This window comes from Perissodus microlepis, chromosome 6 (genome assembly GCF_051167445.1).
Source record: "Perissodus microlepis isolate ML-2025 ecotype Zambia chromosome 6, ASM5116744v1, whole genome shotgun sequence".
NCBI lineage: Eukaryota > Metazoa > Chordata > Actinopteri > Cichliformes > Cichlidae > Perissodus > Perissodus microlepis.
Window position 1 is genome coordinate 39,755,145 of NC_140466.1, and position 17,101 is coordinate 39,772,245.

Consider the following 17,101-nt stretch of genomic DNA (forward strand, 5'->3'; position numbering starts at 1 on the left):
GTAAAAGTAAAACGTTGTCAGAAAAAACTCCTCAAGTACAGATACCTGAAAATTCTACTTATTAATTCTACCCTCTAAAAATCTACTAAGTGCAGTAACAAAGTATTTGTACTTCATTATTTCCCACCTCTGGACCCTGCTTACAGTTTGATTCTTTAAACTATTAAACACTGACTATACCTACAGATAGTTATATAAACACTTGGACAATATCACAAGTGTAGTAATTCTGTCTCAGTACATAACAGCAGTCTATTCTAAATCAAACAAGCGATTCGAGTGCTAACATTCAGCTTTAATGTACAAAAGTACTGCATTAACTTTTCATTTATGCTTTATGCTATTTTTGTGGCTGCTGTAGGCTCATTTCAGCAGGGTGAGTCTATGATGCTCTCGTGGTTCTGTGATGGAAACAGTCACATGTAATCAGCATCAGCAAATAACGCACATCACTTCAGTTTCATTTCCATTCAACAAACATTTATGAAATGCTCCAAACTGTCTTAATTCCTTTTTCTGTTCTGGTCTTTAAAATGATCAGCCATTCATCCATTTCTTGCCACTGATTCAGGGCTGGGTTACAGGAGGAGGAGCCTAATTAGAGAAGCACAGATCTCCCTCTCCACAACTGCCTCCTTCACCCCTTCAGTGAGGTCTACCCTGGCCAGCCAAGAGACCTAATCTATCCAGGTTCGACTAATGAACAGACTCCCCAGTCTTTTCCCAGGGAGACTAGTGTGATTCCCCCAATAACTGGAGCCATCCCTCCGGTGAAAAACTAAGTATACACCGAACCACCAATTAAGCCATGCATCGATATATTTAGTCAGTATCTCTCTTTACTTGCATTCCATGTCCTAATGTGCAGTCAACAGCCAGCCTCAACCCAGGATCAAACCACCAGGGCCTCCAACCTTGAACACCACCCAGCATTCACATAACTTGTTGCTGGAAGTATAAAATAAACTCTCCAGTGATTCTATGTCTCTCTCTGTTTCTGTCATACACTACCAGTCAAAGGTTTAGACACACCTTCTCATTTAATGTGTCTTCTTTATTTTTACTATTTTCTACATTGTAGATACAAACTGAAGACATCAAATAAATGAAGCAAAATATGTGGAATTATGAGGCAAAGAATTTTTTTTTTAATAATTCTAAATATGTCTTATTGTTGGAGTCAAATTGTTAAATGTTGTTATTGTGTTACTTAAATTTGTAAGTCTTGGTCCAAACTATAGGATCCAAGACATTCTTCTGTTTCTGTTGACCTCCCCAGCCTGTTGGTGGGGGAGGCTGTAGTGTTTTATTATAGGCACATCCTATGTGAGGGTTCTGTTTTCTTATTTAGTGAGGATGTTTTACTTTCTGCCTTTATGACCTCACCTGTGTTTGTGTTTGGTGAGACCATTAGAGGGGTTAAGCCATATACAGGGTGGGGGAGATGACCCTTTTGTGGGCAGGAGGTCACACAAACGCACCCCCAAACACAAACACACACACTCACATGCATACACACACACACACACATTCTCGCACGTGCATACATGCACACAAACACACACACACACGCAGTGTTTTAACCTTTTGTGACCATAGGGTTTTTTTTGTTTTTTTTTTTTACAAAGGGTGGTGCTTGTATTCACTGTATTCAATAAAAAGGCTGCAAGGAAGGCTGTTTATTTGAAGTTGGCTAGGAGACAGGTGAGGAGCGTTCAGCTCCAAGAGCCTAGTTCCGACCAGCCTCCCTTGCTAGCAAGTAAAAACCGGTTAAAGCTGTTCATCTTGCTTCCTTGCTTTGTTAACGGGAATACGTTTCTAAACCAGCAGGGCCTGTGGAAGTGCAGACCCAACATTTATTTGGTCCCTCCGAGCCAGAGCCCAACACATCGCGTCCACTGAGGAGGGGGAGACGAGACACCGAAGTCTCCTAGCAGCCAGGACGTCCGGGACGCCCGATGAAAGCCCCGGTATTTAATTTTGTGGCCAGGCCAGTTATACAGCATCTGAACTCCCCTCGAGTTGGATGGCGATTGACGGAATCCAGAGACTCTTCCTGTGAACGAGAAGCAACACGAACAGTAAGTAGAAAAGGCCTTATGCATTACCATGACTGTGCGTGTAGACGTGAGTCCGGGGGAACAGAGGTGCACCCGCAGGTGCACGCGGACCTAAAACAATGGAGAGCGGCTACGTGACCGTGCGGTTTCACGCAGGAGTGCGCCAGCCGTTCGGGAAGGACGCAGGCCACTAAAGAAAAGAAACAGCTCCGTAGCTGCGCAGTTTCACGCGAGCACGGAAGTGTGTCGGTTGCGCAGATCCACGCGAACCTAGAGAAAAGCGCCTCTGTGACTGTGCGGGTACGACGTAGGTCCAGGAGCGCGCTAGCTGTGCGTGCAGACGCAAGCTACCTGGTTTCTCCGCCAGTTTTTGAAAGGATTGTTAAGGATGGTTTCGCCACCGAAAGGCGGTTTTTTCTCTGCCGCTGAGGGCGTTGAGTGTTTGTTTTCTCCACCAATATGTAAGGAGGATAGAGCTCTCGTTGGTGACTCTGCTTTAAGGGAGATCATATGCCTATTTTGTGTGTGAACGACCGTGTGAGTGAGTGTGGACCAGACGTGGTTTGTGTGTGGCTGATTGTTGTCTTGTAATGGGGAATAAACTGAGTAAGACTGCGTTGAAAGGGGATGGAATACACTGAAAAGTATTCACCGGGCAGCACGTAGTATGTGAATTGTTGAAGAATTTGTGCACAAAGCAGATCGAACAGTGAGTGTGAATGTGTCTGACGTCACGGTGTGTGTGTGAAGCAGTCTCCAGCTGGGACAGTGATGATTCTGCAGGTCACCAACTACCCCAGTGGACACAAAAGAAATAAAATTGTTGTGTTGTTGATGAAAGAAGTAACAATGAAGAGTGTTTGGTGTTTCTCAGCCTAAAACAACTACAATCTCACTTTCTGTTTTTAAGAAAGGAGAGTTCAAAAACCAGAGAGAGGAGATGTGTGTTGTTTCAGTAGTGATGAGAATGATGAAAATGTCTCAGTGTGCCACTTGCAGGTGAAGAGCAGACCTGGATCAATTTTCCACATGCAGCAGTTGGAGGAAAATTATAGGTTAAACATCATTAGGAAACACTCAGGCCGAGTTTTTGGCTGAATTGTGTTTACAGCTTCACTGTGTTCCTCATCCTGAAAAAGCAAGCTCCAAGGAAGCTAACCTATCCTTGAAGACAAAGAGTGCAGTTCCAGAAGCACAGGCATGAACATGAACAGTTGACAGCAGGCCAAGAGACAACAGCAGAGTCCTGAGCAGACAGGTCCAGCAGCGCTATGGGCAAACGGCATCAGAAAGAGAAGATCCATCATCTTGATTGAATGAATGGAGATGCGTTTCCAGCAAGCTGCAACTTCACTGTGTGTGAAGAGGACTTTTGAGGACACTGTCTGAGTGACATTTGCCACGTTTGGAGTGGAATGGCAAGATGAGACAGTGGAAAACACAGGACAAAGCTAAAGAGAACCAACTGCCATTGGACTGCAAAGTCGGAGAGGAGAACGGAGTGAGAGGACCAGGTGAGAACACAGAGGATGGCTGTTATTTAGTGTGGGAAATCAAAATTGGGTTAGCAATCCTGGGAAAAAGGAAAATGACTTCTTTAAGTGGGAAAATTGAGTCAGGACCACAAAATGAGAAACACACACAAAGAGAAAATGTATTAACCATACTAACCCTACACACATACAATGAAACTCATGAAGACCAGACAGCATCTAAGCATGTGATTCTGTTTGTCATCTTGTCCAAGTCACTAGGTAGGTTGAGAAGTGACACATAGACTAGTGGACTAATATTATAGCAGGACAGGTGATTGCATTATAGCTGGGGGAAAACAGAATGCTGATGAGGGGTCTTAAATGAGTGAGCTGAGTGAGCTGATTGTTGAGTTTCTGAGGTGTGTGAAGAAGTTTTAACATGGCACACATTTGGTTAATAAGAAATAATAATAAGAAACTTATTATGTGATAAGATATCAGGGTTATTTTGTATGTTGTGTGTGTATGATGTGTGGCTGATGGAGCGATATGGCAGCCTCGCCTCTGTCAGTCTGCCCTAGGGCAGCTGTGGCTACAACTGTAGCTTGCCTTCACCATTGTATGGATGTGAGAGTGAATGAATAGTGGTATTGTAAAGCGCTTTGAGGGGTCCCAAAAAGCGCTATATAAATGCAATCCATTATTATTATGAATGAATAAATAATTAGGGAAATTAAAATGGGGAACTGACTGGACTGGTAAAAGCTGACAAGAGTTGACTGACTTGATATAACTGTGCAAGGTTAACCCCCACCCAGATGTGACAAAGGGGTGGATGTGATGCAATTACACTGTGTTGTTGAGAAAATGTTGGAGAAAATGTGAATGTTACAGAGGGAAATGTGAATACAGTGTGAGACATACTGTGTTTGAAACCAGTGTTTCTTTTTACACCAGAGTGTTGACTTTATGGTCTTTTTACAGCACCTCTGGAATCTGGGTGACCTAGGCCTGACCTGCTACTGCTAATGTTTTTCTTTAAGAGTGCTTGTAAAGAATATAGCACAGATAGACAAGTGACATGAGAGAAAATAAAATGTGCAGTGATTATGGAATAGTTTAATATTGGGCTCATTATCTGACCACTATTGAGCTCATAGTAATAAAATAAGTGAGTGACAAACTTAAGGATAGTCACTGATTAAATTGAGATGATCCATGATGTGGATTCAATTCAATTTAATTCAATTTTATTTATATAGCGCCAAATCACAACAGCAGTCGCCTTAAGGCGCTTTATATTGTACAGTAGATCGTACAATAATAGATACAAGAAAGACCCAACAATCATATGACCCCTATGAGCAAGCACTTTGGCGACAGTGGGAAGGAAAAACTCCCTTTTAACAGGAAGAAACCTCCGGCAGAACCAGCCTCAGGGAGGGGTGTCCATCTGCTGCGACCGGTTGGGGTGAGAGAAGGAAGACAGGATAAAGACATGCTGTGGAAGAGAGACAGAGGTTAATAACAGATATGATTCAATGCAGAGAGGTCTATTAACACATAGTGAGTGAGAAAGTTGACTGGAAAGGAAAAACTCAATGCATCATAGGAATCCCCCGGCAGCCTACGTCTATTGCAGCATAACTAAGGGAGGATTCAGGGTCACCTGGTCCAGCCATATGCTATATGCTATATGCTTTAGCAAAAAGGAAAGTTTTAAGCCTAATCTTGAAAGTAGAGATAGTGTCTGTCTCCCAAATCCAAACTGGAAGCTGGTTCCACAGAAGAGGGGCCTGAAAACTGAAGGCTCTGCCTCCCATTCTACTTTTAAATACTCTAGGAACAACAAGTAAGCCTGCAGTGTGAGAGGGAAGTGCTCTAATAGGGTGATGTGGTACTACAAGGTCATTAAGATAAATTGGGGTCTGATTATTTAAGACCTTGTATGTGAGGAGCAGGATTTTGAATTCAATTCTGGATTTAACAGGGAGCCAATGAAGGGAAGCCAATACAGGAGAAATCTGCTCTCTCTTTCTAGTCCCTGTCAGGACTCTTGCTGCAGCATTTTTGGATTAACTGAAGGCTTTTCAGGGAGTTTTTAGGACTTCCTGATAATAAAGAATTACAGTAGTCCAGCCTGGAAGTAATAAATGCATGAACTAGTTTTTCAGCGTCACTCTGAGACAGGATATTTCTAATTTTAGAGATGTTGCGCAAATGGAAGAAAGCAGTCTTACATATTTGTTTAATATGTGTGTTGAAGGACATGTCTTGGTCAAAAATGACTCCAAAGTTCCTCACAGTGTTACTGGAGGCCAAGGTAATGCCATCCAGAGTAAGAATCTGGTTAGATACCATATTTCTAAGATTTTCAGGGCCGAGTAAAATAACCTCAGTTTGATCTGAATTAAGAAGCAGAAAGTTAGCGGCCATCCAGGTCTTCATGTCTTTAAGACATTCCTACAGTTTAACTAATTGGTGTGTGTTATCTGGCTTCATGGATAGATAGAGCTGGGTGTCATCAGCATAGCAGTGAAAATGTATGCTATGTCTTCTAATGATGCTGCCTAAGGGAAGAATAGAATAGGTCCTAACACTGAACCCTGTGGACCACCATAATTGACCTCAGTGTGTGAAGAGGACTCTCCATTTACATGCACAAATTGGAGTTTTTTAGATAGATATGATACAAACCACTGCAGTGCAGTACCTGAAATACCTACAGGGTGCTCTAATTGCGCTAATAGAATATTATGGTCAACAGTATCGAACGCTGCACTGAGGTCTAGCAGGACAAGCACAGAGATGAGTTCACTGTCAGAGGCCATTAGAAGATCATTTGTAACCTTCACTAAAGCTGTTTCTGTGCTGTGATGAGCTCTGAAACCTGACTGAAACTCTTCAAATAAACCATTCCTCTGCAGATGATCTGTTAGCTGTTTGACAACTACTCTTTCAAGGATTTTTGATATGGAAGGAAGGTTGGAGATTGGCCTATAATTAGCTAAGACTGCTGGGTCTAGAGATGGCTTTTTAAGTAAAGGTTTAACTACAGCCAGCTTGAAGGCCTGTGGTACATAGCCAGTTATTAGAGATAAGTTGATCATATTTAAGATTGAAGTATTACATTAATGGCAGGACTTCTTTGAGCAGTTTTGTAGGAATGGGGTCTAAAAGACATGTTGATGGTTTGGAGGAAGTAATTATTGAAGTTAACTCAGAAAGATCAATTGGAGAAAAAGAGTCTAAATGAATATCAATGGTACTAAAAGTAGCTGTAGATAATACTACATCTGTGGGATGATTATTGGTAATTGTTTCTCTAATGAATACAATTTTATTTGTGAAGACGTTCATGAAGTCATTACTAGTTAATGTTAAAGGGATGGTTGGCTCAACAGAGCTCTGACTTTTTGTCAGCCTACAGTGCTGAAGAGAAACCTGGGTTTGTTCTTATTTTCTTCAATCAGTGATGAATAGTAAGATGTTCTGGCTTTGCGGAGGGCTTTCTTATAAAGCAACAAACTATTTCTCCAGGCTAAATGATGATCTTCTAAATTTGTGACGCGCCATTTCCTCTCCACCTTACGAGTCATCTGCTTTAGGGTACGTGTTTGAGAATTATACCACGGAGTCAGGTACTTCTGATTTGAGGCCTTAGTTTTCATCTGAGCTACAGTATCTAGAGTCGTACGTAATGAGGAGGTAAAATTATTAAGAAGATAATCGACCGTTCAGGTAGCTGCTCTGCTCTATGTTGGTACAGGGCATTGAAGATGATAACAGTGGGTGGATTATATTCTTAAACTTAGTTACAGCGCTTTCAGAAAGACATCTACTGTGATGAAGTCTACTCCCCACTGCTGTGTAATCAATTATTGTAAATGTAAATGTTATCAGGAAATGATCAGACAGGAGAGGGTTTTCAGGAAACACTGTTAAATGTTCAGTTTCTATGCCATATGTTAAAACAAGATCTAGAGTGTGATTAAAGTGGTGGGTGGGTTCTTTTACATTTTGAGAGAAGCCAGTTGAGTCTAATAACAGATTAAATGCCATGTTGAGGCTGTCATTTTTAGCATCTACATGAATGTTAAAATCACCCACAATAATTATTTTATCTGAGCTGAGCACTAAATCAGATAAAAAAGCCTGAGAAATCAGACAGAAACTCTGTGTAAGGCCCAGGTGGACGATAGATGATAACAAGTAAGACTGGTTTCTGAGTTTTACAGCTGGGGGGGACAAGGCTAAGCATCAGGCTTTCAAATGAATTAAAAGTCTGTCTTGGTCTTTCGTTGATTAATAGGCTGGTGTGAAAAATTGCTGCCACACCGCCCCCTCGGCCTATGCTTCGAGATTCCTGGTAGTTAGAATGACTCGGGGGTGTTGATTCATTTAAACTAACATAATCGTCCTGCTGTAACCAGGTTTCTGTAAGGCAGAGTAAATCGATTTGTTGATCAATTATTAAGTCATGTACTAACAGAGACTTGGAGGAGAGAGACCTAATATTTAATAATCCACATTTCACTGTTTTACTCTTTGGTTCAGATGTGGATACTGTATTGTTCTTTCTTTGTGATTTTTTTATGTTTAAGTTGTTTGTTGCTGGTTTTTAGTTTGTTTGTTGTCTGTTTGGGAGCTGACACAGTCTCTATGGAAATGTGGTTTTGGGGGGGTAGCAGGAGGAGAGAAGCTGCAGAGAGGCGTGTAAGACTGCAACTCTGCTTCCTGGTCCCAACTCTGGATAGTCATATTTTGGGGGGTTTAATAAATTTGTCCATATTTCTAGAAATGAGAGCTGCTCCATCCAAAGTGGGATGGACGCCGTCTCTCCTAACAAGACCAGGTTTCCTCCAGAAGGTTTGCCAATTATCTATGAAGCCCACATCGTTTTTTGGACACCACTCAGACAGCCAGCAATTTAAGGAGAACATGCGGCTAAACATGTCACTCCTGGTCTGATTGGGGAGGGGACCAGAGAAAACTACAGAGTCCGACATTGTTTTGGCAAAGTTGCACACCGATTCAATATTGATTTTAGTGACCTCCGATTGGCGTAACCGGGTGTCATTACTGCCGATGTGAATTATGATTTTACTGAATTTACGTTTACCCTTAGCCAGCAGTTTTAAATTTCCCTCAATGTCGCCTGCTCTGACCCCTGGAAGACAAGTGACTATGGTTGCCGGTGTCACATAGCTTCACATGTCTTAGAACAGAATCGCCAATTACCAGAGTTTGACCCCCGGCGGGTGTGTCGCAAAGTGGGGAAAAACGGTTAGATACATGAACAGGTTAGTCTTAAACAGAAGCCCCAGGTACACCACTATGCTTCCTCCTCACTGTCACCCAGCCACCCTCTTTCCCCAGCTGCTTGGGGTCTGCCGGGGAACAGCTAGCGGGGCCTACGCTATCTTCGGCTGCACCAGCTACAGGGGCCTGGCTAGCTACGGGTGAATGAAGGGTGCGAAGCCGAGTCTCCAATTCAGTAATCCTGGCCTCCAGAGCTCCAAATATACTACATTTGTTACAAGTATCATTACTGCTAAAGGAGGCCGAGGAGTAACCAAAAATCTGACACAATGAGCAGGAAAGTGCAAAAGGGACAGGTGAAGAGGCCATGCTGCTAGCGAGTTGACTTAGCTAAGCTAAGCTCGCGAAACAGTAAAAACACAGTGAGTGAATACTTTGGCTATAAGTTAGGTAGTGAGTACACAGACAGTGTGCTTCGGATGAAGCACGTTAAGATTATACTATGAAAAAAGAAGGTATCTAAAAGTTTTTAATTAAATTGCTAAGCAGATAAGCTACTCAAAAACACCACTGTGTTTAAGCAGGAACAGGAAGTGATACTCTACCGCAGAGAGAGCGAACACCAAGTGACAGCGCCACCAAAAGTCAGGAGTCAGGACTGATCAAAAAAGCTCCCATTCAATGATTTGTGAAAACTGCAATGATACTTGTCTCTGTGATGCTGAATACTTTATTACTCTTATGAGATGCAGTTGTTTGCAAATGTGAAGTTGGCATGGCATGGGCCGTGTGGCAAAACAGGAGTTTCAGTTTTAACTTGCAGGTGTCGTGAGGTACCATGAGAAGGAGCGACTGCAGAAGATCATGTACAAGATGGAACCTGAGGCCAGGAGAGAGGCTTCAAGAGGATCAGTGAGGATCAGAGATCACCTTCAGCACAGCTGAGAACCCACAGAGGGCTGTGCCACTTGATCTAGAGAAGCTAAAGCAGAGAGCTGTGCCACTGGGCTTCCAGAAGATCGTCGAGAGGAGACTTCACATGTCTTAGAACAGAATCGCCAATTACCAGAGTTTGATGTGGGCTTCATAGATAATTGGCAAACCTTCTGGAGGAAACCTGGTCTTGTTAGGAGAGACGGCATCCATCCCACTTTGGATGGAGCAGCTCTCATTTCTAGAAATATGGACAAATTTATTAAACCCCCCAAAATATGACTATCCAGAGTTGGGACCAGGAAGCAGAGTTGCAGTCTTACACGCCTCTCTGCAGCTTCTCTCCTCCTGCTACCCCCCCAAAAACCCATCTCCATAGAGACTGTGTCAGCTTCCAAAAAGACAAAAAACAAACTAAAAACCAGCAACAAACAACTTAAACATAAACAATCAAAAAGAAAGAACAGTACAGTATCCACATCTGAACCAAAGAGTAAAACAGTGAAATGTGGATTATTAAATATTAGGTCTCTCTCCTCCAAGTCTCTGTTAGTACATGACTTAATAATTGATCAACAAATTGATTTACTCTGCCTTACAGAAACCTGGTTGCAGCAGGATGATTATGTTAGTTTAAATGAATCAACACCCCCGAGTCATTCTAACTACCAGGAATCTCGAAGCATAGGCCGAGGGGGCGGTGTGGCAGCAATTTTTCACACCAGCCTATTAATTAATGAAAGACCAAGACAGACTTTTAATTCTTTTGAAAGCCTGATGCTTAACATTGTCCACCCCAGCTGTGAAACTCAGAAACCAGTCTTACTTGTTATCATCTATCGTCCACCTGGGCCTTACACAGAGTTTCTGTCTGATTTCTCAGACTTTATATCTAATTTAGTTCTGAGCTCAAATAAAATAATTATTGTGGGTGATTTTAACATCCATGTAGATGCTAAAAATGACAGCCTCAACATGGCATTTAGTCTGTTATTAGACTCAATTGGCTTCTCTCAAAATGTAAAAGAACCCACCCACCACTTTAATCACACTCTAGATCTTGTTTTAACATATGGCATAGAAACTGAACATTTAACAGTGTTTCCTGAAAACCCTCTCCTGTCTGATCATTTCCTGATAACATTTACATTTACAATAATTGATTACACAGCGGTGGAGAGTAGATTTTATCAAAGTAGATGTCTTTCTGAAAGCGCTGTAACTAAGTTTAAGAATATAATCCACCCACTGTTATCATCTTCAATGCCCTGTACCAACACAGAGCAGAGCAGCTATCTGAACGCTACCCCAACAGAGGTTGATTATCTTGTTAATAATTTCACCTCCTCACTACGTACGACTCTGGATACTGTAGCTCCAGTGAAAACTAAGGTCTCTAATCAGAAGTACCTGACTCCGTGGTATAATTCTCAAACACGTACCCTAAAGCAGATGACTCGTAATCTGGAGAGGAAATGGCGTGTCACAAATTTAGAGGATCATCATTTAGCCTGGAGAAATAGTTTGCTGCTTTATAAGAAAGCCCTCCGCAAAGCCAGAACATCTTACTATTCATCACTGATTGAAGAAAATAAGAACAACCCCAGGTTTCTCTTCAGCTCTGTAGCCAGGCTGACAAAGAGTCAGAGCTCTGTTGAGCCAACCATCCCTTTAACGTTAACTAGTAATGACTTCATGAACTTCTTCACAAATAAAATTTTTATCATTAGAGAAAAAATTACCAGTAATCATCCCACAGATGTAATATTATCTACAGCTACTCTTAGTACCATTGATGTTAAGTTAGACTCTTTTTCTCCAATTGATCTTTCTGAGTTAACTTCAATAATTACTTCCTCCAAACCATCAACGTGTCTTTTAGACCCCATTCCTACAAAACTGCTCAAAGAAGTCCTGCCATTGATTAATTCTTCGATCTTAAATATGATCAACCTATCTCTAATGGTCGGCTATGTACCACAGGCCTTCAAGCTGGCTGTGGTTAAACCTTTACTCAAAAAGCCATCTCTAGACCCAGCAGTCTTAGCTAATTATAGGCCAATCTCCAACCTTCCTTTCATATCAAAAATCCTTGAAAGAGTAGTTGTCAAACAGCTAACAGATCATCTGCAGAGGAATGGTTTATTTGAAGAGTTTCAGTCAGGTTTCAGAGCTCATCACAGCACAGAAACAGCTTTAGTGAAGGTTACAAATGATCTTCTTATGGCCTCTGACAGTGGACTCATCTCTGTGCTTGTCCTGCTAGACCTCAGTGCAGCGTTCGATACTGTCGACCATAATATCCTATTAGAGCGATTAGAACATGCTGTAGGTATTACAGGTACTGCACTGCAGTGGTTTGTATCATATCTATCTAATAGACTCCAATTTGTGCATGTAAATGGAGAGTCCTCTTCACACACTGAGGTTAATTATGGAGTTCCACAGGGTTCAGTGCTAGGACCAATTCTGTTTACATTATACATGCTTCCCTTAGGCAGCATCATTAGAAGACATAGCATACATTTTCACTGCTATGCAGATGACACCCAGCTCTATCTGTCCATGAAGCCAGATAACACACACCAATTAGTTAAACTGCAGGAATGTCTTAAAGACATAAAGACCTGGATGGCCGCTAACTTTCTGCTTCTTAATTCAGATAAAACTGAGGTTATTGTACTCGGCCCTGAAAATCTTAGAAATATGGTATCTAACCAGATTCATACTCTGGATGGCATTACCTTGGCCTCCAGTAACGCTGTGAGGAACCTTGGAGTCATTTTTGACCAGGACATGTCCTTCAACGCACATATTAAACAAATATGTAAGACTGCTTTCTTCCATTTGCGCAACATCTCTAAAATTAGAAATATCCTGTCTCAGAGTGACGCTGAAAAACTAGTTCATGCATTTATTACTTCCAGGCTGGACTACTGTAATTCATTATTATTAGGATGTCCAAAAAACTCACTGAAAAGCCTTCAGCTAATCCAAAATGCTGTAGCAAGAGTACTGACAGGGACTAGAAGGAGAGAGCATATTTCTCCTGTTTTGGCTTCCCTTCATTGGCTTCCTGTTAAATCCAGAATTGAATTCAAAATCCTGCTCCTCACATACAAGGTCTTAAATAATCAGGCCCCATCTTATCTTAATGACCTTGTAGTACCATATCACCCTATTAGAGCACTTCGCTCTCGCTCTGCAGGCCTACTTGTTGTTCCTAGAGTATTTAAAAGTAGAATGGGAGGCAGAGCCTTCAGTTTTCAGGCCCCTCTTCTGTGGAACCAGCTTCCAGTTTGGATTCGGGAGACAGAAACTATCTCTACTTTCAAGATTAGGCTTAAAACTTTCCTTTTTGCTAAAGCATATAGTTAGGGCTGGACCAGGTGACCCTGAATCCTCCCTTAGTTATGCTGCAATAGACGTAGGCTGCCGGGGGATTCCCAAGATGCATTGAGTTTTTCCTTTCCAGTCACCTTTCTCACTCACTCTGTATTAATAGACCTCTCTGCATTGAATCATATCTGTTATTAACCTCTGTCTCTCTTCCACAGCATGTCTTTTATCCTGTCTTCCTTCTCTCACCCCAACCGGTCGCAGCAGATGGCCGCCCCTCCCTGAGCCTGGTTCTGCCGGAGGTTTCTTCCTGTTAAAAGGGAGTTTTTCCTTCCCACTGTCGCCAAAGTGCTTGCTCATAGGGGGTCATATGATTGTTGGGTTTTTCTCTGTATCTATGAAGCGCCTTGAGGCGACTTTTGTTGTGATTTGGCGCTATATAAATAAAATTGAATTGAATTGAATTGAATTGAACTTTGAACAGCAAACATCCAGAAGGAGTGAAAGAGATTCGACGTTGACGTTGAGGAAGACAACTAAGATGTAAGACTTGCTCTACCCTAATTCTTCAGCCGCGTCGGAACAGAAACTGAAGGATGAAAGGAGCATGCCAAGCTCTAATCGACGGTGCAGAGAGGAAGTTCAGCGATGGAATTGTGAACAGCACAGACGCCAGGTGCCTGGGGAATAACTGACAGCACTTTCCCATGAAGATCAACTAAAGTGTGCCACTTTAGTACATTAGCAAACATTAATACTAACAGTTTTGAGCTTAGCATCATTATTTCTTTACTTACTGACTTACTATCATTTATTTGCTGTCTGTGAGCTATCACCAGCAGTGGAACGCTCCTCCCAATGTTTACTCTTATCATTCACGTACTTGCAACTGAGAATGGTTTCTTAGTGGGAGTTGGTGCTGGTGGTTGTACGAAAAATCTTTAGGTCGTTCACTACCTACCTTCAATACCTATCCCTCCACATTAGTATCAGTGCTTTCTCTGCCTCTCCATCATATATCCTCTTTCTTAAATGTTAGCATACTGGATGTTACACTGACTTGGTACACCTCTGTGGTACAAATCTGTAGAAAGCTAAAGTGTGGTGGAGCCCTAATTTAATTTAAGATCATAGTCATGTGAAAATAACTTTCCTTTACAGTAAAACTAACTATACACTTACTGCTTCTATAGGGATCATGAGAGTACATTTAGTAAAAGACTGAATATGTATGACGTGTTCGGAAGGGCTTCAAGAAGAATGTCTGCAAAAAGAATTTGGTAGCACGGCATAACAGTTGTCTAATGTTGTGGAGAAGAGGGGAGAAGATTGGCTCAATCTGTCTGTCTCGATTTGTGTAAAACCAGGGAAGCAAGTCATGTTTGCCTGCTTCTTCAACATTCCCATCCTGGAAGTTTTTGATTGATCCAAATAACTGTCGGATACAAGGTTCAGTTTGCAGATCGGAATGAGAGGCACCTCGTCATGGCCTGTCAATCACAACACACACACACACACACACACACACACACACACACACATAGACTGAGCATTTACACACTCCACAGACTTGCTTTTTTCCTACGGGAGAATAACCACAAGAATATTTAGTTCCCCTACATTACCAACCACCCAAAGACACACTTCTTTGCACAGACACTCAAGCTCACAGTTATCTGCCCTGTTTTTCGCTCTCTCTCCTTGTCTCTTTCTTTTCTCATGTGGTAAATCTTTGAGGTTTTTGACAGGAACACAAGTAGTTTTTTCTTCTGCTTTTTCTAATTTCATCACCATCCTTCTGATCATCCTCTGAAAACATGACAGCACACAGTTTCCAGCTAACCAAATATCCATGGAAAAGCTAAGACTGTGCCTGAATAAACAAAAAGAGCACATCTGACAAGGATGTTAAATTCAATCCACTTAGCCAAAGGACTTAGCTCAACCATTTCAAAAATACTAGTATTATCAGGAAGCAGTAGAAGGAGAAACAAAGAAAGGAGGACTTCTGTGTTTTCAAGCCATTAGTAATTGATTATCTTGTGGATGCCTGATAAGGTCCTACCTTTAAGAAAGGATAAATATGATAATGTGATATTATTGATTATTTATGATGTATTATTTCTCTATTGTGTCTTCAGCTGTTTCTTCTTCTTTTTCTTTGTATACTGTGCTTATATATATTTACTTTCAAAGTACAAATAAATTATTGTCTGACAGATGATGCTTTGCCAGACAGATAAATTGTATTATAGACAATTATTAAAAGTATTATGATATATTTACTGCTTCTGTCCTTGAGCAGTGGAGCTGAATCATGCTCTTAGAGAAGGTGCTGCTGCCTGCATTCAGACAGTGGTCAGAATTATTCATGATTGATAACAGTTTGGTCAGTTTGATGGAGTACTATAGAAATGGTCAGAAGGACCTGCACCCTGTGTTTGTGGATCTAAAGAAAGCAGATGATACGCTGCCAAGAAGAACTGTGTGTGTGTCTTAGGGAGTCAGGAGTGGAAGAGAAGTATGTGGCAGTAATGCAGGAATGAGGAGAGCAGGACAGTGGTGTGGTGTGCAGGGTGGGATAATACCTAGCATCAGCTCTGAGTCTTTTTTGTTTGCAATGGTGATGGACAGGTTGACAAATGAAGTCAGGTGGAAGTCTCCATGGACTATGATGTTCACAGAATTTCATTGGAAGTTACCAGAATGGACAGGATTAGACATGAGCATATCAAAAGGACAGCTCAGCTTGTGCATTTTGGAAACAAAATTAGAGATGCAAAGTTGAAATTGTTTGGAGATGTGCAGAGAAGGGATAGTGAATATACTGAGTAAAGATTGTTGAATATGGAGCTCCCAGGCAGTAGGACAAAACGAAGATCCCAAAGAAAATTCATGGATGTGGTGAAAGAGGACATGCAGAGGCTTGGTGTGACAGAGGAGGATGCTAGGGATAGGGTGAGATAGAAGCAGATTATCTACTGTGGTGACCTCTAAAGGACCAGCTAAGTAAGAAAAAGATAACGAGACAACAGTTTATTTAGTGAACTTGTCTCTATTACACTTTCAAAAATATCCAGTGTGTAGCAGAGCAAATATTTTACTGCAGATGTTGAAAGATTTCATCTTCCTCAGGAAGCAGAGCATTTTCATTCTCTTCTTGTACACGCTTTCTGAGTTAACATGTCTCTATAGGCTCCTCTTGTTAGTGTTTAAAATAAATTAAATTATATTTTGGATCGAATTTTGTGAGGACCTTGTGAAATGGAATCGAATCAGTTATAGAAATCAAAATTAATACCCAACTCTAGTCATGAACCATTCCCTGACCTGAAGGTGCAGGGAACAAACTCTTTTGTCCACCATGAAAAATGCTAAAAACACACAGCAAGCTGGGGGGATACCAGGATACCCACCCAAAATATATATAGCTGGTACTGCTCAACCTCACACGCCAACTCAAGCTCTTTCCCCACCAGATAGGTGACGTTCCATGTCCCTATTGTAAGCCTTGGTAGCCAGGGATCGGTCCACCATGGTGTCTACCTTGACTCCTGCCCGGCACACACTGCACCCAACCCCTATGGCACCCCCTGCGGATAGTGGGTCTACAGGAAGATGGTCTCATGTCCCTTTTTTGGGCTGTGCCCGACCACCAGGCACTTGCCCTACTTGCACCCTCCCCAGGCCTGGCTCCAGCATGCTTAGCCCCCACAACTCTATCCCGGGTAGGGTAAACTGTTCCCTTGATGTTGTACCCATAGGGGTCTTCTTAATCGCTCTTTGTCTGGTCTCTGACCCTGGTCTCTGTTATGGGAGACCCTACCACGAGGCCAAAAGGACCCTGACAACATAACCCATGGGATCTCTGGGACACACCAAATAGGTAGCCAGAGGGGTCAAATCGATGAGTATCACTATGTGAATCATGATTCCTTTTATAACTGAGGAACAGATGTGAGGTGAGACTGCTGTTCAACAGTGCTCATCCACACCTCCTCCCCAAAACCTGCAATAACTAGTGTAATTAAA

The 17,101-nt window shown here is 41.9% G+C and overlaps 1 long non-coding RNA gene across 1 annotated transcript in view; it reads left to right on the top strand.

The window, feature by feature from the left end:
- The first annotated feature begins 1,654 nt into the window (after positions 1 to 1,654).
- Positions 1,655 to 17,101, top strand: part of LOC146386244 (uncharacterized) — a 46,894-nt gene continuing 31,447 nt past the window's right edge. Inside the window, exon 1 of the long non-coding RNA XR_014800561.1 lies at positions 1,655 to 2,081. This is a non-coding gene — a long non-coding RNA (uncharacterized LOC146386244). The remainder of the gene's footprint in view (positions 2,082 to 17,101) is intronic.